Source organism: Dromiciops gliroides, chromosome 1, assembly GCF_019393635.1.
Source record: "Dromiciops gliroides isolate mDroGli1 chromosome 1, mDroGli1.pri, whole genome shotgun sequence".
Taxonomy (NCBI): domain Eukaryota; kingdom Metazoa; phylum Chordata; class Mammalia; order Microbiotheria; family Microbiotheriidae; genus Dromiciops; species Dromiciops gliroides.
In genome coordinates this window covers 690,907,827-690,931,658 of record NC_057861.1, presented here as the reverse complement: position 1 = coordinate 690,931,658, position 23,832 = coordinate 690,907,827, and positions in this window count along the sequence as shown.

The window sequence follows — 23,832 nt, the reverse complement described above, 5'->3', positions numbered from 1 at the left end:
CAGGTGGAAAGAGACCAGAACACAGTCAGGTTGTACATTTTATTTCCATGTATTCTTAATTTTAAATAGTATCTCATAAATAAATTCTGCTTTGATTATTTAGTTAAGAGGCTTCTTAATCTTTTGCTTATCAATTTTGGAAGTGGAGCAGTGTGGTGGAACTCTATAAATGGCCATATTAAATTAATAGCAGTCAGATAGCCAGTCAGTCAAAAGTTCTCAGATTAATCCTCTAGCCAAATTAGTCCCCAAATTAGGTCCAGCAACTAGTTAAAATGTTTCCACTGTGTGTGTGTGTGTATGTATATATATGTATATATACGTATATATACATATTTACATATTAAACATATTTCTGCATTACTCATGTTATATGAGAAGAATCAGAGCAAAAGGGAAAAACCACAAAAGAGAAAAACAAGAGCACCATAACAAAAGAAATAGTATGGTCCAATCAGCCTCCATATTCCACAGTTCCTTTTGTTCTGGATTTGGAGAGCCTTTTCCATCATGAGTCCTTTGGAACTTACTTGTACCATTGTATTGGTGAGAAGAATGAAGTCTATCACAGTTGATCAACACATATTGTTGATGATACTGTGTACAATGTTCTCCTGGTTCTGCTCATCTCAATCATTATCAATTCATGCAAGTCCTGCCAGGTTTCTCTGAACTCCTCCTGATCATCATTTCATACATCACAATAGTATACCATTACATTCATATACCACAACTTGTTCAGACATTCCCCAATTGATGGGCATTCCCTCAATTTTCAATTCCTTGCTGCCACAAAAAGAGAAGCTATAAACATTTTTGTACATATGGGTCCTTTTCCTTTTTCCATGATCTCTTTGGGGAAAAGACCCAAAAGTGGTATTGTGGGGACAAAGTGTATGCACAGCTTTATAGCCCTTTGGGCATAATTTCAAATTGCTCTCCAGAATGGTTGGATCAGTTCACAGCTCCACCAACAATGCATTAGTGTTCCAATGTTTCCACAGCTTCTCCAACATTTATTATTTTCTTTTTTTGTCATATTAGCCAATATGATAGGTGTCAGGTGGTATGTCAGAATTGTGTTAATTTGCATCTCTCTAATCAATCGAGATTTAGAGCCTTTCTTCAAATGGGAATAGATAGCTTTGGTTTCTTCATCAGAAAACTGCCTGTTCATATCCTTTGACCATTTCTCACTTGGGGAATGACTTGGATTCTTATAAATTTGATTTCGTTCCCGATATATTTTAGAAATGAGGACTGTATCAGAAGTACTGGCCATAAAAATTGTTTCCTGGCTTTCTTCATCCCTTCTAATTTTGGATGTATTGCTTCTGTTTGTACAATTTTTTTTAATTTAATATAATCAAAATCATCCATTTTTCATTTCATAATATTCTCTATCTCTTGTTTGGTCATAAACTGCTCTCCTTTCCAAAGATCTGAAAGGTAGACTATTCTTTCTTTTCCTAATTTACCTATGATATCACCTCTTATGTCTAAATCATTTACCCATTTTGACCTTATTTTAGTATAAGGTGTAAGATGTTGGTCTATGCCTAATTTCTGCCATACTATCTTCTAGTTTTCCCAGCAGTTTTTGTCAAATACTGAGTTCCTATACCAGAAGCTGGAGACTTTTGGTTTATCAAACACTACAATACTAGTGTTATTTACTACTGCATTTCCTGTGCCTAGCCTATTCCATTGATCTACCACTCTATCTTTTAGCCAGTACCAGATAGTTTTGATGACTGCTGCTTTATAGTAGAGCTTCAGAATTGGTACAGCTAACCCACCTTCCTGTGCATTTTTTTCATTATTTCCCTTGATATTCTTGCCTTTTTGTTTTTCCAGATGAATTTTGTCATTATTTTTCTAGCTCTATAAAGTAATTTTCAGGTAGTCTGATTGGTTTGGCACTGAGTTAGTAAATTAATTTAGGTAGGATTGTCATTTTTATTATATTATCTCGGCATATCCATGAGCAATTGATATCTTTCCAATTATTTAGATTTGATTTGATTTGTGTGAAAAGTGTTTGGTAGTTGTGTTCATAGAGTTCCTGGGTTTCTCTTGGTAAGTAGACTCCCAAATATTTTATATTATCTACCGTTACTTTAAATGGAATTTCTCTTTCTATCTCTTGCTGCTGGACTTTGTTGGTCATGTGTAGAAATGCTGATGACTTATGTGGATTTGTTTTATTTGCTGCTACTTTGCTAAAGTTGTTAATTGATTCAAGTAATTTTTGAGTTGATTCTCTAGGATTCTCTGAGTATACCATCATATCATCTGCAAAGAGTGATAGTTTTGTTTCCTCCTTGCCTGTTCTAATTCCTTTAATTCCTTCTTGTTCTCTGATTGCTAAAGCTAACATCTCTAGTACAATATTAAATAATAGAGGTGATAATGGACATCTTATTGGGAAGGCCTCTTACTTATCTCCATTACATATCGTGCTTGCTGATGGTTTTAGGTAGATACGGCTTACTATTTTAAGGAACATTCCACCTATTCCTAAGGTCTCTAGTGTTTTTATTATGAATGGGTGCTGTATTTTGTCAAAAACTTTCTCTGCATCTATTGGGATAATCATATGATTTTGGTTAGTATTCTTATTGATGTGCTTGATTATGGTAATAGTTTTCCTAATGTTGAACCAGTAAAACTGAGATCTTATGAGCTTAGATGACCTGAAGTCAAAAGATAATAAACATAAGACTATGATTTGAAGTCAGGTCTGGTGACTCCAAATTTGTCTTTTTTTTTCCCTACATGAAGCTACCTTATAAGAATCAAGTAAGATAATGTACACAGCATATATTACAAACCTTAAAATACCATACATATGTTAACTAGTTTTAGCTACTCTGACCTGTAACATTCAGAAACTAAAGTAATGTCCATAATGAAGTGGTACGGGCATATGAACCACACTTGAAATCCAATGAGTGGTGGGGGAAGGGCAGAACCAAGATAGTGGAGGAAAGGCAGTAAATTTTCATGGTTCCCCACGATCCATCCATGTATCTCCAAATAATGCCATAAGACAATTCCTGGAGCATCAGTATCCACAAAAGAACAGAGTGAGACTATTTCCCAGACAAAGATGGCCTAAAAGGGTGGCAGGGAATGTCTGTTATACCCAGGTGAAAGAAGAGTGAAGCTGTGCTCACACAAACAGCCCCAGGCAGGTCATCCTTCCAGAGCTTCAGAAACATCAGTTTCTGGTATCAGCTCACAAAACAGTGAGAGGGTCTAGCAGTTGGCCAGAGGAAGATATCAGGGGTCTCTGCTAGAGATGAGGTGAAGCGCTCTTTGTATTGCCCATGTTCACAATGAGGAAGCAGACTCAAGTGACAGTGGCCCAGTGCGGGAGGGGCACAGGGACACCAAGCTTGCAATCACAGTGAATCATATTTCTTCTTCCAGGTTAAAAAGCAAGAAGGCCCATGGTTACTTACAGGCCAAGCAAGCTGAGAACAAGCCTCTCCTTTAATTGTACCACCTGGGACCCCCTGAAGCTTTGGAAGGTGCATCCTGGAAGCAGTGCCCCACTTTAAGAAGGAGGTAAAAGCCAAGAAATAGGCTAGTATAATGAGCAGACAGAAAAGGATGTGGACCATTGAAGTAACCAGGTAGATCAAAATATACCCTCAGAAAAGATAATAACAAAGTCAAAGCTCCTACATCCAGATCTTCCAAGAAAAATATGAATTGGTCTCATGCCATGGAAGTGCTCAAAAATGTCTTTGAAGATAAAGTAAGAGAGGTAGACAAAAAAACAGAAAGAGAAATGAGATTGATGTAGGAGGGTCATGAAAAAAAAGGCAACAGCTTGAAAAGCCAAAATGGCCAAATGGAAAATGAGGTACTAAAGCTCGCTGAAGAAAATCATTGCTTACAAATTAGGATTGAGCAATTAGAAGCTAATGACTTTATGATAAATCAAGACACATTAAAGCAAATCCAAATCAATAAAACAATAGAGGGCAACATGAAATATCTCTTTGGACAAACATATGAGTTGGGAAATAGATCCAGGAAAGATAACTTGAAAATTATTGGACTGCCTGAAAACCATGATCAAAAAAGAGCTTAGACATCATCTTCCAAGGAATTGTCAGTGAAAATTGCTCTAGTATCATAAGGTAAAATAGAAATGGAAATAGTCTACCAATCACCTCCTAAAAGAGATACCAAAAGGAAAACCTCCAGGAATATTATTGCCAAATTCCAGAGCTCCCAGGTCAAGCAGAAAATATTCAAGCAGCCAGAAAGAAACAATTTAAGTACTGTGGAGCCACAGACAGGATAAAACAAGATCTAGCATGTAGAAACATTAAAGGATAAGATGGTATGGAATTTGATATTCCAGAGGGCAAAGGAACTATGATGACAAGAAAGAATCACTTATCAATCAAACTGAGTATAAACTTATAGGTAGAAAGGGGGACTTCAATGAAAAAGAGGACTTTCAGGCATTCATAATGAAAAGATCCACACTGAATAGAAAATTTAACTTGCAAATACAAGAATGTAGAGAAGCATAAAAAAGGTAAACAGAAAAAAGAAATCATGAGTGATGTTACAAGGTTAAACTGCTTACATTCCTCCATGGGAAGATGATACTTCTAACTCACAAGAAATTTCTCAGTATTAGGGCAGCTGAAAGGAATATACTTAGAGGGAACAGGTATGAATTGAATATGATGTGATGCTATCTATAAAGTATTTATTTTTGTTTATCATCTTTTTTGTGGGGAAGTCAGGGTGGGGTGGCTTATGTCTATAGATGGATTTGGGCTCAGGGCCTCCTAGGTCCAGGTCTAGTGCTCTGTCCACTGTGTCACCCAGCTGCCTGATGATGACATCTTTAAAATGAAATTAAGAGGTGAGAGTAATTCAGTGGGATAAAGTGAAAAGGAAAGGTGGAAGGGGGTAAAGTAGTTCACAAAAAAGAAGCAAGAAAAAGCTTATGGAGTGGATGGGAAGATGGGGAAGGAATAGGGGAGTGAATGAGCCTTACTCTTATCAGAATTGGCTCAACGAGGGAATAACATACACACTAGAGTGAGTACAGAATATATCTTGACCTGCAGGAAAGTGGGAGGGGAATGAGATGGGGGGGGGGATAGATGACGCAAGTGAGGGCAGATTGGGTGAGAGAGCAGTAAGAAACAAAACACTTTTTTTTTTAACTTATAATTTTCTCCAAGTTACATGTAAAGAAAATTGCACCTTGCTTTTTTAAAGCTTTGTGTTCCAAATTTTCTTTTTCCCTCCCTCATCAACTCTTCCTAAGAAAACAAGCAATTTAATATGTCATACATGTGCAATACATCTTCACATTAGTCGAGTTGTGAAAGAAAATAGGCAAAATAACTTCAGAAAGAGGAATTAACAAATAAAATTATACTTCAATCTGTATTCAGATACCATCAGTTCTTTCTCTGTTGATGCTATGCATTTTTCATATGTCCTTCTGATAGCATCCTGCTCATCATTACTTTCACAGTTACCATTGCTAACTATATTACCCCCATCCTATTCCCTCCCCTTGATATTTACTCTATTTTCTGTCTTCTTTCACGCTATCCCTACTCAAATATGTTTTGCTTTTTACTGCCCCGTCCCTCAATCTGCCCTCCCTTCCTTTGTCTCTCTCCCCTAAAGTTGGAAGGGGCCTTATACATCTAGTTCAATGACTTCATTTCACACATTAGGAAACTGAAATATAGTGGGGTCCAAGAACAACATCCAGGCTATATATGTAGTATCAGAGGAGAAATTTGACCACAGTCCTTTATTTTGTATTTTTTTTAAATAATAAATATTATTATTCATAATTTTGAGTTCCAAATTTTATCCCTTCTTCCTTTCCTCCCTCTCCTCTCCCTGAGGAGGTAAGCAATCAGATGTAGGTTATGCATGTGCAATTATGTAAAAATTACCATATTAGTCATTTTGTACAAGAAAACTTGAATACAAGAAAAAAATGAAAGAAACTAAAAAATAGCATGGTTCATTCTGTATTCTATCAATGTCACTTCTTTCTTTGCAGGTGGATATATGCTTCATTATTTGTATTTTGAAATTGTCTTAGATCATTATATTGCTGCGAATAGTTAAGTCATTCACAGTTCTTCATCAAACAATATTACTGTCTCTGTGCACAACATTCTCTTGATTCTGCTCACTTCAATATTTATCAGTTCATACATATTTTTCCAGGTCTTTCTGAAGTCATGTTTCTTGTCATTTATTATAGCAAAATAATATTTCATCATGATCATATACCACAGCTTGTTTAGCCATTCTCCAATTGATGGGCATTCCTTTGATTTCCAATTCTTAGCCACCAGAAAAAAAAAAAAGAGCTGCTGTAAATATTTTTTTGTAAAAATAGGTCCATTTCTCTTTTGGGGGAAGTCTTTTGGATAAAAATTTAGCAGGGGTATTGCTGGATCAGAGGGTATGCATAGTACTATAGCCCTTTGGGTGTAGTTTCTAATTGGTCTCCAGAATGGTTGGATCTTTTCACAACTCCACCAACAGTGGATTAGCACCCTAATTTTCCCACATCCCCTACAACATCCATTTTTTTCCTTTTTTCTTATATTTGCCACTCTGATTCCAGGGCTTTTTCTTCTAGATGGGTATTAGTAAATATGAATGAAGTTCTTGGAATAAGTGACAGTGTTTATGCATTTAATAAGCACCTTATATTGATGAAGCATCTCCTATGTGTTATTTATTATACTAATTTCTAGGGAAGGTTAAAAAAAATTATGGTCTCTGGTCTTGTAGACTTTGTCCCTTTAACTAGTAATCACCACATCATCATAAGTAATTATAATGAAGATATAGTAGCCCTAATACAAAACAGAATATATAAAAAAGTACATTAGACACTATCTCTCAATTCCTGGGCTTTTCACTTACTATCCCCCATGCCTAGAACTTCCTCCCTCTTCCTAGATCCCATTCAAATTTAAGTCATTTTACTTTCCCTAATACTTGTCTTTGGCATGGTAACTTTGTTGATTATATTTGATTGACAAATCATACTCCTTAAAGCAATTCTTCTAAACCTTCTCTTATCCCATCAATTCCAAATACTTCACATTTCCTTTTTCAGTAGTTGTTCTTGCTTCCTATTTAAATAAGTGAATTGATGAATAAACAAATTATTAAAAAATAATATGTACACACACACATATATATAATATGCATTACATTTGTTAACATACTATTGTTGAATATTAATTATATTTTTGTACCCATCCTCCTGCAAGTTAATAAACAGGTCAAAAACATCAATAATTTCTCCTACAATTTGTTCATCCCGATCAGAGAAGGCAATTTCTGCCTCTCTTACCAGTACTAGGTACCTTACAGAAACCAGATAAGAGAATGGATAGGAAAAACACAATAACAATTTCTTTTGTCCCAGGAAGAAAGAAACCATGATCATGTAAAGACTCCCCTCCTAAGAAGGGAGCTCAGGGACTCCCTCTTTCTGAGGGTATATAAGGGGTTTTTCTTTTGGTTTGTTTGTTTGTTTGTTTGTTTGTTTTTTGTACATTGGTTATAGTGTTATCAGTTTCAGTAGTATGATACAAAAGCAAAGGAAGTTTAATAATTTCAGTTATAACAAATATGGAGGAAATACTGAAGCATCATGATAAAATTACAGGATTCCAAAAAAAGAGTTTGGCAAGGATGAGTTTGCCCAGATTTCCCCATAAGATAGGCACTTGCTACCCTTAGGGAAAAGTTATCAGGTAGGGACCTTTATCTGCTAGCCATCTGGGTTCAATTTGGAGTTCAGTTGAAGGACATTTTGTTCCATTTAATCCTATTAATCCAGGGTTTCATAAAAAATACTTTTGGATAATAAGGCAACTCCATTAAATCTAGCTGATCCATATATTCATATTAACTCTAGGTATATCTTATTTATAAAGAGTTGTTTCATGATGTCTTTCTTATTAGATTGTAAGCTCCTTAAGTTTTTTATATGAACTGGGTTTAGTAGAGTTGAACACAACATAATAGGTAGTTAATTGTTCCCTGGCTGACAGATTGAAATGTATTGCCTAAATTTCAATTTGATTTTTTAAAAAAGTAATTATGGCCTAATTTTATGCAAGGCACTGTACTAAGTACTGAGAACTTGAGTGAAAGAATACCTGCCCTCAAGATATTTGTGATAGATCAAAAAGGACAGAGTTTCCAATAGAGGTAATAATAGGTCAAGACTTCAAAGAACGAAGTGGTTGCTTACAATTGACAGTTTGAAATTTGAGATGTTTAATTCATTTATTTTTTTTAAATTTCTAAATGTTGTTTTCACCATGGCATATTATCACTGGAAGGAAAAAAGAAAAATATAAAAAATAAAATAAAAACAAAATAATTTGGACTATTACTAGCATTAAATTATTTTTTAAAATTTTTGTATAACTCTTTATTAACCAATAAGAAGGACAAGGGTTTAAATTTATGAAAAGAGGTTTTTGATATGATAACATCATTTGAAAGACTATTCATAGCCAGCAAGCATATGACTATATTTTGTCATGAAATTTAATTATTAGATGTAGGGAAAATAGAAAATAGAGAGGGCTTATGCCCATTGTACTATGGCAGAATTTTTTTTAAAAATTAGATAAATTTAATAAAAAGAAACAATGGGCATTTTTTCAAATATTATCAAAATCTTTGGTGACTGAAATTTTACTACTATTTCATTCATTCACTGAAACAGGAAGGACTGGACTTATTTCACTGGATTTATAGTCAGGAAGATGATTTCAAATCTTTTTAAAACATTTACTCTCTGTGTCACCTTGGGCAAGTCATTTAACCTCTCTGCTTCAGTTTTGCAACATGTAAAACAGGAATAATAATAGCAGCTAGCTCACAGGGTTTTTGTGGGGATTAAATGAACATGTAAAGCACTTTATCAACATTAAACTTATATGAATTCTACTATCATCATCATCATTACAGTACTCAGTAAGCACCTCCTCTCTGCACAGAATTACACTTGCAAGCAATATGCTTCCTTCCTTTTCTCTGTTTCATCATTTCCTTTTTGTAACATTTCCATTTTTTTGAGTCAAATCTATTTCTTATTGTTAGATTTAGCTTCAAATTCCAAAGCTCCTTCTAGAATGCAGAAACAGACTCATCGATGCTTTTACTAAAACATTTTTGTTTATTTATAAAGCATAATTGACTCAGATGTAGAATTGCTTTTTGTAGTGGACTTCTACCTAGTTAGACAGATGGATTAGCAGAATTATAAGTAGTTTAAATGATCAACAAATAGGGAATCTACTAATGGGGGCATTGGTGGTGAAATTATCATATTTCCTCAGGGTGTTCACAAGCAACTATGGAACTTAGTTTTGGAGTAGTAAATGATTAAAAATGAAGCATTTACTGCTAAGGTATTCTATTTGATTCCCAGAAAGAAGGCAATCTCAGTAATATGTAGGAATATAACAGAAAAAAAAACTATTAAGGATTTTTGCTCCACAGAATGATGCCTGTGCTCCAACTTTCCATTTACAGTGATATGAATGGGAAAGGGCTAGATTCATCAGGAAGTTGCTCATTTCAGAAAATGCTCAGAGTAACCCACACTGGTCAAAAGTCATCAAAGAAAAAAGCACAGAAAAAAAAATGTTCCTATAGTAGTAGTAGGGGCATACAACTAAAATTTATACACAGAACAGAATCTGAAATTCTGTAGATCCATGATACTTAAGGTCATAGACCATTTAAAATAAGATACTCTGATTAAACCAAAATTTTAAGAGAAGGATGGATGGAAGGAAGGAAGGAAGGAAGGAAGAAAGGATGGGAGGGGGGAGGGAGGGAAGAAGGATTATAGAAATTATGTGATGTTCCATAACCATTTTGAGTTGTCTGGGGAATTCATGTTTAATCCTAAGATAAGGCATTCTCGACAATAATGAGACAACATACCAAAATCTCTGGGATGCAGCCAAAGCAGTGCTTAGGGGAAAATTTATAGCTCTAAATGTTTACATGAATAAGAAAGAGAAAGAGGATATTAATGAATTGGGCATGCAACTTAAAAAGCTAGAAAAAGAAAAAATTAGAAATCCCCAATTAGACACTAAATTAGAGATCCTGAAAATTAAAGGAGAAATTAATAAGATTGAAAGCAAAAAAACTATAGAATTAATCAATAAAACTAAGAGCTGGTTTTATGAAAAAACCAATAAAATAGATAAAATATTGGTTAATTTGATTTAAAAAAAGAAAGAAGAAAACCAAATTACCAGTATCAAAAATGAAAAGGGTGATGTTACCACCAATGAAGTGGAAATTAAAGCAATAATTAGGAAATATTTTGCCCAACTGTATGCCAATAAATTTGAGAATCTAAATAAAATGGATGAATATTTACAAAAATACAAACTGCCCAGGTTAACTGAAGAGGAAATAAAATCCTTAAATAAACCCATATTAGAAAAAGAAATTGAACAAGCCATTAATGATCTCCCTAAGAAAAAATCCCCAGGGCCAGATGGGTTTACGGGGTGAATTTTACCAAACATTTAAAGAACAATTAATTCCAATATTATACAAATTATTTGGAAAAATAGGTGAAGAAGGAGTTCTACCAAATTCGTTTTATGACACAAATATGGTGGTGATACCAAAACCAGGCAAAGCAAAAACAGAGAAAGAAAATTATAGACCAATCTCCCTAATGAATATTGATGCTAAAATCTTAAATAAGATATGAGCAAGGAGATTACAGCAAGTGATCACCAGGATAATACACTATGACCAGGTGGGATTTATACCAGGAATGCAGAGCTGGTTCAACATTAGGAAAACTATTAACATAATCAACCACATCAATAAGAAAACCAACCAAAATCATATGATCATCTCAATATATGCAGAGAAAGCTTTTGACAAAGTACTGCACCCATTCCTAATAAAACACTAGAGAGTTTAGGAATAGGGGGAGCTTTCCTTAGAATAATAAACAGTATCTACCTAAAGCCATCAGCAAGTATTATATGCAATGGAGATAAATTAGAGGCCTTCCCAATAAGATCAGGGGTGAAACAGGGATGTCCATTATCACCCCTATTATTTAATATTGTACTAGAAATGTTAGCTTTAGCAATCAGAGAAGAGAAAGGAATTAAAAGAATTAGAATAGGCAAGGAGGAAACAAAACTATCACTCTTTGCAGATGATATGATGGTATACTTAAGGAATCCTCGAGAATCAAGTCAAAAATTACTTGAAACAATTAACAACTTTAGCAAAGTAGCAGGATAAAAAATAAATCCACATAAATCATCAGCATTTCTATACATGACCAACAAAGTCCAGCAGCAAGAGATAGAAAGAGAAATTCCATTTAAAGTAACGGTAGATAATATAAAATACTTGGGAGTCTACTTGCCAAGAGAAACCCAGGAACTGTATGAACACAACTACCAAACACTCTTCACACAAATCAAATCAGATCTAAATAATTGGAAAGATATCAATTGCTCATGGATAGGCAGAGCTAATATAGTAAAAATGACAATACTGCCTAAATTAATTTACTTATTCTGTGCCATACCAATCAGACTACCTAAAAATTTTTTTATAGAGCTAGATAAAATAATAACAAAATTCATCTGGAAAAACAAAAAATCAAGAATATCCAGGGAAATAATGAAAAAAAATTCACAGGAAGGTGGGTTAGCAGTACCAAACCTGGAGCTTTACTATAAAGCAGCAGTCATCAAAACTATCTGGTACTGGCTAAAAAATAGAGTGGTAGATCAATGGAATAGGCTAGGCTCAGGAAATGCAGTAGTAAATGACACTAGTAATGTAGTGTTTGATAAACCCAAAGACTCCAGCTTCTGGGATAGGAACTCAGTATTTGACAAAAACTGCTGGGAAAACTAAAGATTGTATGGCAGAAATTAGGCATAGACCAACATCTTACACCTTATACTAAAATAAGGTCAAAATGGATACATGATTTAGACATAAGAGGTGATACCATAGGTAAATTAGGAGAGAAAGGAATAGTCTACCTATCAGATCTTTGGAAAGGAGAACAGTTTTTGACCAAACAAGAGATAGAGTATATTATAAAATGTAAAATGGATGATTTTGATTATATTAAATTAAAAAAAAATTTTGTACAAACAGAAGTAATGCATCCAAAATTGGAAGGGAGGCAGAAAACTGGGAAACAATTTTTGAGGCCAGTGCTTCTGATAAAGGCCTCATCTCTAAAATATATAGGGAATCAAATCAAATTTAGAAGAATCCAAGTCATTCCCCAATTGAGAAATGGTCAAAGGATATGAACAGGCAGTTTTCTGATGAAGAAACCAAAGCTATCTATTCCCATATGAAAAAATGCTCTAAATCTCTAATGATTAGAGAGATGCAAATTAAAACAACTCTGAGGTCCCACCTGACATCTATCAGATTGGCTAAAATGACAAAAAAGGAAAATAATAAATGTTGGAGAGGCTGTGGGAAAATTGGAACACTAATGCACTGTTGGTGGAGCTGTGATCTGATCTAACCATTCTGGAGAGCAATTTGGAATTATGCCCAAAGGGCAATAAAGCTGTGTATACCCTTTGACCCAGAAATTCCACTATTAGGTCTTTTGCCCAAAGAAATCATGGAAGGGGGAAAGGGACCCACATGTACAAAAATATTTATAGCTGCTCTCTACGTGGTAGCAAGGAATTGGAAGTTGAGGGGGTGCCCATCAATTGGGGAATGGCTGGACAAGTTGTGGTATATGAATACAATGGAATACTATTGTGCTGTAAGAAATGATGAGCAGGAAGAGTTCAGAGAAACCTGGAGGGTCTTATGTGAGCTGATGATGAGTGAGATGAGCAGAACCAGAGGAACATTGTACACAGTATCATCAACATTGAGTGTTGACCTACTGTGATGGACTATATTCTTCTTACCAATGCAATGGTACAGAAGAGTTCCAGGGAACTCTTGATGGAAGAGGATCTCCAAATCCAAGAAAAAAAAAGAAAGAAAGAACTGTGGAGTATAGATGCTGATTGAACCATATGATTTCTTTTGTTTTGGGTGCTGTTGTTTTTTTTTTTTTTCTATTTTGAGGTTTTGTATCACTGCTCTGATTATTTCTCTTGTAACAGGATTAATGCAGAAATAGGATTAATGTTATTATGTGTATATATATGTGTGTGTATATATCTATATCTATATGTATATAGATATATAGATATAACCTATATCAGATTACCTGCTGTCTAGGGGAGGGGTGAGGGAGGGGAGGGAGGGAGAAAAATCTGAAATTGTAAAGCTTGTATAAACAAAAGTTGAGAACTATCTTGACATTTAACGGAAAAAATAAAATACCTTATACATTAAAATAAAAAGATAAGGCATTCTCCTTTAGTTACTGGAGTTGGTCCCTTAATAAATTTTCAAGCTCTGACATGGCATGTTAATATGTTACTTTATCTTCATCTAAGATATTGATAAAAAATATTAAATCCAGCCCTAGCAGTGATCCTTGTTGCACCTTACTTGGTTCATTTTTCTAATTGACTGTTATTTCCTTTCCTTTACACAATTTTTCATCCATTTGAAAGGACTCGTGCTTGAGCCAACTTAGAATGAATTTGCTAAAATTTAAAGATTCCCTCCCATGGGCTTTCTTCCAAGATAGCTGTCTCTTTTCCTTCATCTACCAGTGTAGTAATTAAACTTTAAAAATGAAAATGATGGATGAGGATATTGGGGATACAGTTTATTAGTGGAGTGATATTCAGACACAGACAACTCTTAGTAAAACTAGACAACAGCATGTTTAATAAAAATAAAACAAGCTATCATTTAGAAAAAGAAGTACTTCCTTATTTTGTAAAGTAGAAATGACAGAAAGGTGACAGAAGCTATGCATACTAGGAAATCAAAATTTAACAAAGCTTAACATACTTAATTACATCTCAAGATCAGTGAGCTAGGTTCAAAAAATAGTTTTCCTTGGTGATATATTTAATTATTGTAACAAGTTAACTTGTTGCCTATATGTAGAGGTAAATAAATTCCTACCATTCTACTGATATTCATTCTCTTGTGTTACATAGAATACAGTTTCTAGGGATATTATTTCCAAAAATATCACATATTTTTGAGATGTAGTAATCATTATTTTGTTTTATCCCCCACAACAACTTTTTTTTTTTTTTTTTGGTGAGGCAATGGGGGTTAAGTGACTTGCCCAGAGTCACACAGCTAGTAAGTGTCTGAGGCTGGGTTTGAACTCATGTCCTCCTGAATCCAAGGTTGGTGCCTTATCCACTGTGCCACCTAGCTGCCCCCCACAACAAATTTTTAAAAATTAAAAAAATACAAAAGGAACAAGGGAATTGAACAAGAAGAAGAATTCACATAAGACAGCTTGGCACAATGCATAGAGCCCTAGTTCTGGAGTTAGGAAAACCTGAATTCAAACTCAGATAATTACCAGCTGAGTGACCCTGGACAAGTCACTTAGCCTTTTGGCCTCAGCTTCCTCCACCATAAAATTAAGATAATTGTACCTATATCACAGAGTTGTTGTGAGGATCAAATGAGATATTTATGAAAATGGCTTAACACAGTACTTGATAGATATAGATATAGATATAGATATATATAGATATATGTATATAAAACAGGTGGTTTTGAAATTCTTATTCCCTTCACTCAAGTCATTATATGTAGAAAAGAATGCATTTGGAGATGATTTATCCATATTTGACTACAATGTATAATTCATATATTAAATTCAAATCACCTATAAGAGTATATCATGGACATTTCACTTCATATTAAAGCATTGAGTATCAAGTCTGACCAAAATTGTGTTAAGTACTGAGAGACATGCATCAATATGATGGATAAGATATAATGCCTGCCCTCAAGGTCCTTTTGGTCTCATCAAAAGAATCAGTTGTAACATATTAGACTGTTTATTGTTTCTCCTCCTCCTTTTCCTCTTATTCTTCTTCCTTTTCCTTTTCTTCTTGCTCTTTTCTTTCTGCACCTTTTCTTCCTTCTTCTCAGAACGTAGCACAATGCTTAAAAACATAGTAGTTCTTAATAAATGTTTGTTGACTAACCAACATCTGAAAGTATTCTTGTTCAATAAACTTATATATGTTATTTCAAAAATCCTCATATTGGAAAGAGATGTCTGAGGACATGAAGGGACTGATGGACACTTTCAATATTTCTCTCAAGGAAAACACTTCTTGAAATTTGAATTAGGTTTAATTAATGTTTAAAGTTTGTAGTAGATTTGTGCCTACCATGCAGAGTTGAGTAATATAATTTATTTGACATAATATTAACAAGACGAGTTCACATGTGATTTTTATGCCCAAGTATGATGTCATGTAGCTTAAGCCAGAGAAGAACACTCAAGAATGAATAATGAAAAAACAGTTTAAAAAATTAATGATAAAAGGTATGCATAGGGGGCAGCTAGATGGTGCAGTGGTAAAGCACCGGCCCTGGATTCTGGAGTACGTGAGTTCAAATCTGGCCTCAGACACTTGACACTTAGTAGCTATGTGACTCTGGGCAAGTCACTTAACCCTTATTGCCCTGCAAAAAAACAAACAAAAGAAAAGCCAAAAAAAAAAAAGGTATGCATTGTAAATAGCCCTGAAATTTGTAAAGATGCCCAAAGATGGAAATAGTTGAAGTCAGAAGGTAATATAAAGACCATATTGATATATCATCAGTGGAGATATAAATTGGTCAAACTAATCTTGAAAAAAAAATGATCTATTCTGGTTGGTCTCCTTGCCTCAATTCAACTTCAGTATCTCTTTCTTTTTTTTTTTTTCTTTTAGTGAGGCAGTTGGGGTTAAGTGACTTGCCCAGCATCACACAGCTAGTAAGTGTTAAGTGTCTGAGGCTGGATTTGAACTCAGGTACTCCTGACTCCCGGGCCGGTGCTCTATCCACTGCTCCATCTAGCTGCCCCCTCAGTATCTCTTTCATAACCTGGACCCTTTCTATATATCCTTTTCTTAAATCTTATACCCTTCCACACATTTTAAAATCAAGTAGCACTTGCTGCCTCCTTGTTGTTCCTTGCATAAGATTCTCTATATCCTAACTCACTGAATTTTCAGTGTCACAGATGCCTGCAATTCTCTCTGTCTGCATCTCTACTTCCTGACTTTCCATTAGGCTGTGAGCTTGTTGAGAAAAGGATTATTTTTGCCTGTTTTTTTTTAATATCTCCAGCAATTACGTCTTTGACTGACATAAAATAGCCCCTTAATAAATGCTTACCAACTACCTGATATCATTATATATATATATAGAGAGAAAGCATTGAGTCATGATGGATAGAAGTTGGCCTTGGAACCAGGATAGACTGGATCCAAGTCCCAACTGTTAACACAAACTGGCTATGTAACACTGAGGAAGTCTAATTTCTTACCTCTCTAGACAACCCTTGAGGACCATAAGTTACAGAGAATTCTATCTTCTTAGACTTCCACCTCTACCAAATATTGTCTGTGTTTCCTTGAGCAAGTCATTTCACCTCTTAGTGCTCTAGAACAGCAGTATCAAATAGGCCCAGGTCTAACTCCTAAGTGCCCCAATCAGATTAAAATCTAATAGGGAAATATTTAACAAAACAAAAATATAGTATAGTATGGATAATTTTAATTTGAGATTTACTAAATTATTATGTGGTGAAAGGGACCCATTCTTTTTAAGTTTGACCCACTACTCTAAATCACTATTTAAAACTATAAATTATAGAGAACTCAAGTAACAATTAATTCTTTACATTTTGTATATTTAATACTTCACCTCTCTGGCTTCCTTTAAACTGTGTGCCTATGAATACAACTTCATGTGTGTTCCTGTGCTTGCCTGCCTGAACTATTGAGGAAATTTAGAGTAACAATTTAGTATCAGTGATCCAGTTAGTCAGCATATATTTATTAAGCTCTTACTCTGTTAGGCATTGGGTTAATGTATGTGGGGAGTGGAGTGGGGAGGGGTGGGGGGTGAAAAGATCTGAAAAATGTAGAATTTGAGCTGAGACTTGAAGAAGGACAGGAAAGAGGAGGAGGAGGGGAAGGAGGAGAAGACTATGATGAAAGGAAAAAGGGTCACTGTAGGGATTCAGGATAATGCCCTGGTGGAGGAGTAAACTAGTGTAGTTGGACCATTGATAATTTTCAGGGCAGTAAAACTATATGAAGACTGAAAGGAACCAGGTTGTAAAGAGATTTATTTAAAGGCAAAAAAAAATTAAAAAGAGGATTTTATATTTGACCTTTTGGGTAATAGGGAGTCAGTGGAATTCATTGCATGTGTAGAGAGAGGTAGGAGTGGAAGGGAGGGAATATGTGAGACCTGCATTTTAGGCAAATCCATTTGGCAACTAATTAGAGGATAGACTGTATTGGCAAGACACATGAGTAACAAAAGCATTTGTAATAGTTCAGACAAGAGATGATGAGAGTCTGAACTAGAGTGGTAACTGTCTAAATGGAGAAAAGGGTTTCCACGTGAGAAGCTTTTTGATGCTAGAAAAGACAAGATCTGGTAACAAATCCAATATGTGGAGTGAATGCAAGTGAAGTATCTAGGTTGGCACCAAGGTTGTGAAACTATGTGACTAGAAGAATGATCATTACCAATAATAAGAAAATTGGGAAGAGAAAAGGATTTGCAGAGGGGCAGCTGGGGATGAGTAGTCCTATTTTGTATATATTGAGTTTGAAATGTAGTTGGTGATGTGAGACTGGAGCTCAGGGGAGAGAATAGAGATATTAGAAGTCTGTGAATCAATTGCATCAACATGATAGTTGAATTTAGGAAGTGATGAGATCACTAAGACAGCATACTTTAGAAGGAAAAGAGAAGGCCCATCCTCTGCATATTATACCCTGGGTGAGGCTTCCTGCCCTCAGGTCAATGCTTCTCCAAATTTATATCCATCTTAAATTGGAAGGTAATCCTCTTCCCAGAGAGTTTAGGTATCTTATTCAACTACCAAAGGTTATTTTTGTAATTATGACTGTTAACACTCTTCCCCTGCTTTTCCTCACCATTAGCCTTAACATTTCGTGTTAAACTTTGTCTTCATTTACTTGCCTCTTTGAACGTAATTTTTTGCCGCGGCTACATATTAATTTACCAAAACAATCACTTTTTCTTTGCTTGGCTTTACTAGATCTTTTTCTGGGGCCTGCTTTCAGACAAGTCTTACATGTTTTTCCTCCCTTGATAAGGGTACATTTCTACATAATGGGTGATTGGTTAGCAAGATGCCCACTTTGAATCTGAGACCAATAAGAAAAAATTTTGTATTATTTTCTCTAGCAACCATGTTTCATTAATTTAAGCAAATAATATTTTTTTTCACAGTATGGAGAAACATACTTTACACAACACTTAAGAATACCATTGGTCACTAATTAGGTTGCGTTTATGAAAAAATTGAATACATAAAGTGGTCACTTATTTTCCCAACAATGTCAGTGGAAAAGAGGTCAAGTAAAAGAGGGGGAAATTTATATGTTAAATAAAGGGAGCCTTTGACAGAAGGAGAGCTTGCTGCTATTTTCCTTGCCTTCTACTGTCAGTTTAGAAGACTTTACTCTGCATTGGGGATGCATATTTGCACTTACTGCTTGAAAGAGGATTTTATAGGGTCTCTAATGAAATCATTATGATACACCTGCATCAGGGCCTCAGCTTAATTAACTTTATTTCCATGCAAAATTCTCAGGAGTGTCAGAATCTACAAAAGAAAGAGGGGTTCCATGGTGTTACAGGAATGATATACGTAAAACTAAAGTTCTCTGTAAGCCCTGTGAATATGCCACTGTCCAAGAAGATTGTTCCTCTGGGGATTATGTGAAACTTCTGATACAACATCTCACTTTGGATGACTCCTCTTGCAAGTCAGCCACAAGAACTGAAAAGACAATTGAATTACAATTAAAAGTGACTAGGCTCAAAATATGTTGTTATATTCCTTGGTGTAGAGACAAAGGGCTGAATTATAAAAGCCTTCTATAAAATTTGCAGCATGGCCTAATAGATAGAGTGCTAACTCGGAGTTAAGACAAGAGTTCAAATCATATTTCTGATATATTCTAGCTATTTTACTCTGGGCAATTGGTCAATAAACAAAAATTTGTTAATCATAAATTGGTCCAGGGTGCTGGGAAGGCAAAGCCACAAGTGAAACAGTAAACAAGTGTTCTCAAGGAACTTACATTCAAACTGGGAGAGAAGATGTATGTTTGTATGCACATATATATGTGTGTGTGTGTGTGTGTGTGTGTGTGCTATAACAGGAAGTAGATATATTATAACAACCTTAGAGACACATCACAATCTCTCTGAGCACCAATTTTCTTATCTATAAAATGGGGATAATGACTGTATGACATCCATGGGTCTTATTATAAGGGTCAAATGACATAATACATGTTGAAATGCTGTACAAATACCAGTGATGATGATGATGATGACATAGTAGACATGTCTTGAGCTATGAGCCAAATGATATAAGTTGTATATGAAGTGATACCAATAAGCATGCATGTGCATATGTGTGCACATTTGCATGTGCATGTGTGCATGTGCGTGTACAGAGTGTACTAAAGTTTTCAGCTTATTACATTTTTTAAATGTACTTATACATTTGGGACCCCCTGTAGATATACATGAGCATTAATATTTGTGGCATAGAATTAAGAAGTTTTTACTTACTAATTTCTTCCTCTTCTTCCTCCCCTGAAATCTTATGCATCAGTGTGTCATGAATTTTTCCATGTGTTCTCCATCCCTAAGCCAATAGATCACAATCTATTGTAAGAACTCCTGAGTTGAGAAAGCTTCAAGCATGACCAATGATGGATTTCTTTGGGTCTGTTATGAGAAGACCACTCCAAGTAGAGAAAAGTTTATCACTGTATTGACTGTGCCCTGGGTAAATTAATAGTGTTATAATTGTGGTTGTTGTTGCCAAAGTAACTCATTAAGACTCTTTCATAAGGAGCAGAAGATCATGATCAGTCAGTCAAAAAAGATTTATTAAGCACCTACTATGTGCCAGAAACGCTGAGTATGGAGGAAGGGATTAGAGTTTTGAAATCTTTTGTTCATAAAGTATATATAAAATTTTACATAGGCCTTTTTGGAATCAGGGAACCAGAGTTCAAGTTTTGTCACTGTCACTGGGTGCTTTTATAGAAGGCCATTTACTTTATTCAGCCTCTTTCCTCATCTGTAAGATGTTAGACATAACTTCTAAAATTACCTGCAACTTTCAATGTAGGATCCTTAAAATACAGAGAAGGAACTGTCTCATGTTTATAGAAGGTTGGGCTTTTGTTTTTAATCTGTCTGCCTGTTTATGGCCTCCTAAGTCCCCAGAATAGTAGAGTACATGCATATTAGGAGCTGAATGTTGAGTTCATTTGCAGAGATTTGGTTTTCCATGTGATTCTTCCATTATTATATTTCAGGGGGGGGGGGGGAATGCCCATGGAGGGTATGTATCTATTGAAGCAGTTCATCAAGCTTTGAATTTACCCAGAACTGAAACCCTGGAAAACTGAATCTAATACTTATTTTCCTCCTTACAATTACTCTACTCTGGATGTTGCTCTTTCAGGAACATACATTTAATTATACAAAGAGCTATTCCCAAAATCTATCTTTTTTTTTTTTTGCAGGCAATGGGGGTTAAGTGACTTGCCCAGAGTCACACAGCTAGTAAGTGTCAAGTGTCTAAGGCTGGATTTGAACTCAGGTACTCCTGAATTCTGGGCCAGTGCTTTAACCACTGCACCATCTAGCTGCCCCCACCCCCAAATCTATCTTTGAATTGCCTATGGTTAATTGTCACCTCCTCTGTCTTGGATTGGAGCCCAGTATTGCCAGAAGTCTCTTCCACAAACCCTGTCCTTCTCTGTCTCTGGAGTGCCCAAATCACCCAATTCTGCATTGAGTGTTTGTGTTTATTGTTTTAGAGTTCCACACACAGATCTATCCACATTTCTTTTCTTGATAACAATTGTAAGACTATTTGACCATTTTATAGATTGTAAATTCTACAACACTTCCCCTACATCACCTCACTTAATCTTTACAACTTTGTGAGGGAGAAACTAGTGTTGTCTTCATTTTAATAATAAGGAATCTGGGATGCAAAGAGGTCAATTAGATTATTCAGTCATACAGCTTGTATGTATGAGGGATTTCAGTTTCTTCTGATTCCAAGGCCACAGTTCTATCCACTCTGCAAAGACACCTTAACACAAGAAGATCTGGAAATTAAAAATACCAAGGAGGACCAAGCAATGCCAATTGAACCCAGTTTATATGTGTGAATGTCTGTCTTTCTGTCTGTCTGTCTATATATATACACATATATATGTGTGTATATCTATCTATGTGTGTGTGTGTGTGTGTATATATATATATATGAAAATTTTTATTTGAGAAATGCATCAATTGACAGACCTGGTCCTTCTACTCTTATGACCCTTTTGTTATAAGTATAAATGTGTCCTGCAATTGTTGAAGTAGAAAACAAGCGAACAAACCAAAAACCAAACAAAATTTATGCTATGTACTAGAATCTCCCTAGCTTTGAACTCTCTAGGGTCATAAGACTTTACCTTTGAAACAAAGGGGATGAGAGACATTCTGTTCTAGTGGTTTAGGCAAGACAAATAACTTGCATAAATCTATGGCCATTTTCCCTTTGCACCATGAGCCTGGATCTGAAGATCCACAAATCAATTCTCTTATGTTGCAAGAGTTAAAATACAAAATTCATAAGCCACTATCATGGCTCATGCCATTTCCATCATTCTCTTTTTTACTGAAGGCCAAATACTATAATTTTCCCAAAACCAATATCAAAGGAATGAAAAGACCAAAATATGGCTTGGAGTTGTAGGCTCTATCCAAAAATATAAAAGTCTTTCTATCAGAAATGAAGATAATGCATTGTAATGTATTATCATGGAAACCACAATACCAATATTACTTAACTCCTGCAAGGAAAAGATAAAGCAAAGTGGAAAAAAAAGCATTTATCAAAATGACTAAATATTTTTGTAAAGCTTTCAGGATTAATGCATCCTTGGAAAAAGACGCATTGGATGGAAGGAAAATCATTATGAAATGATAAAATATAGTTCTCATGATAATATTTAAATGAACGTGGTTCTAATTCATTTTCTTGTTAAAGATCTATACTGAGACTGCCCAGTACAATAATTCACAGTCACAACATCAAGGACAAAGCCTTGTCTCTGCCATTCCCATGAGGATTTGGTGGTTGTATCCTAATTAAATAGCTAATTTAAATCATACACAGAAGCCAGAGGGAATTGTGAATGTTTTAATATTGAGCATCCTTAAGAAGAGGGTTTGACTGGGAACTTTTGGCTAGGAAACATTATTGTGGCTAGATGTTTAAATACAGTGTGCATATATTGAAGTTTAAATCCCTTTTCACATATTAGAAGTATTCTCAAGCTGTTCTTGCAGAAGGCTTGACCTCAAGTCACCACTTCACTTTCAGAAAGTTCTATTCAGCACTTACATTTTTGGGACTCTGTATCTTACTTTTTAAAAGTGGATTAATGCATGTCTGGGTAATTATGGATAATCATTTTTCTTTGTTTCATATAATAATGTTCTCATTAGAACAAATAAAGTCGCCTCCAAATTCTCTGAATCTTCAATCAACCCCAACTAATTTTGTTATGATTTTAGTTATGCAATTAGTTAAATTAACTTTAATAATTATCTCAATATTTCTTTTTCAGGAAAATCAATATTACTCCAACAAAAAGAGTTATAAAATGTAAAAACTAAAAGGTACTAGCTGGATTAGGAGGAAATCATGCTGGTTTTAGGTATTGGATTCTGCTTTCTATTTGTATTCCTATTATGTGGGTACAGATTGGCTGGAAGCAATAGGCATGTTAACATACTACTTAATACTGTTGATACTGTTCAATTACTTCCTTTAATTGCTTCTGGCTTCTGTTTAAACTAGGAAAAAATGAACAAAGAAACCAGTAGTCAGAATTCGGGATTTTCATATAATGTTACATGCCAGATAAACCCTGAAAATATTCATTTATATAAGTATGTATGCATGTATATATACATATATGGATATATACATGGATATATATGCATATCTTCTAAAATTATATTTTAAAGTTATAATTAGTAAGTCATTAAAAAATATTACTTCAGTGCCTATTGTATGCCATATATTGTACTAAGCACTGGGAACACAAAGAGAGCCTCTGTTCTCAAGGAGCTCACAGCCTAAAAGAAGAGACAACATTCAAGTAACTGTGTATAAACAAGATAATTTGGAGATAATCAACAAGGGGAAGGCACTAGAATTAAGGTAGATTCGGAAAGGCTTCCTGTAAAATGTAGACTTTTAACTCAAATTTAAAGGAAGCCAGGGAATCCATGAGGCATTGATGAGGAGGGAGAACATTCCAGGCATGAGGTACAGATGGTAAAAATGCATAGTGTGGATATATGGTGTCTCCTCTGAGGAAGAGCAAGAAGGAGAATGTCACTGGGTCACAGAGTACAACGGTAGGCATGTCAGGAAAAATGGAAAGATTGGAATGGGGGCACCAGGGTTATGAAAAGTTTTGAATGCCAAATACAGAATTTTTTTTATTTGAACCTGGAGGCAATAATGAAACACTAGAGTTTGTTAAA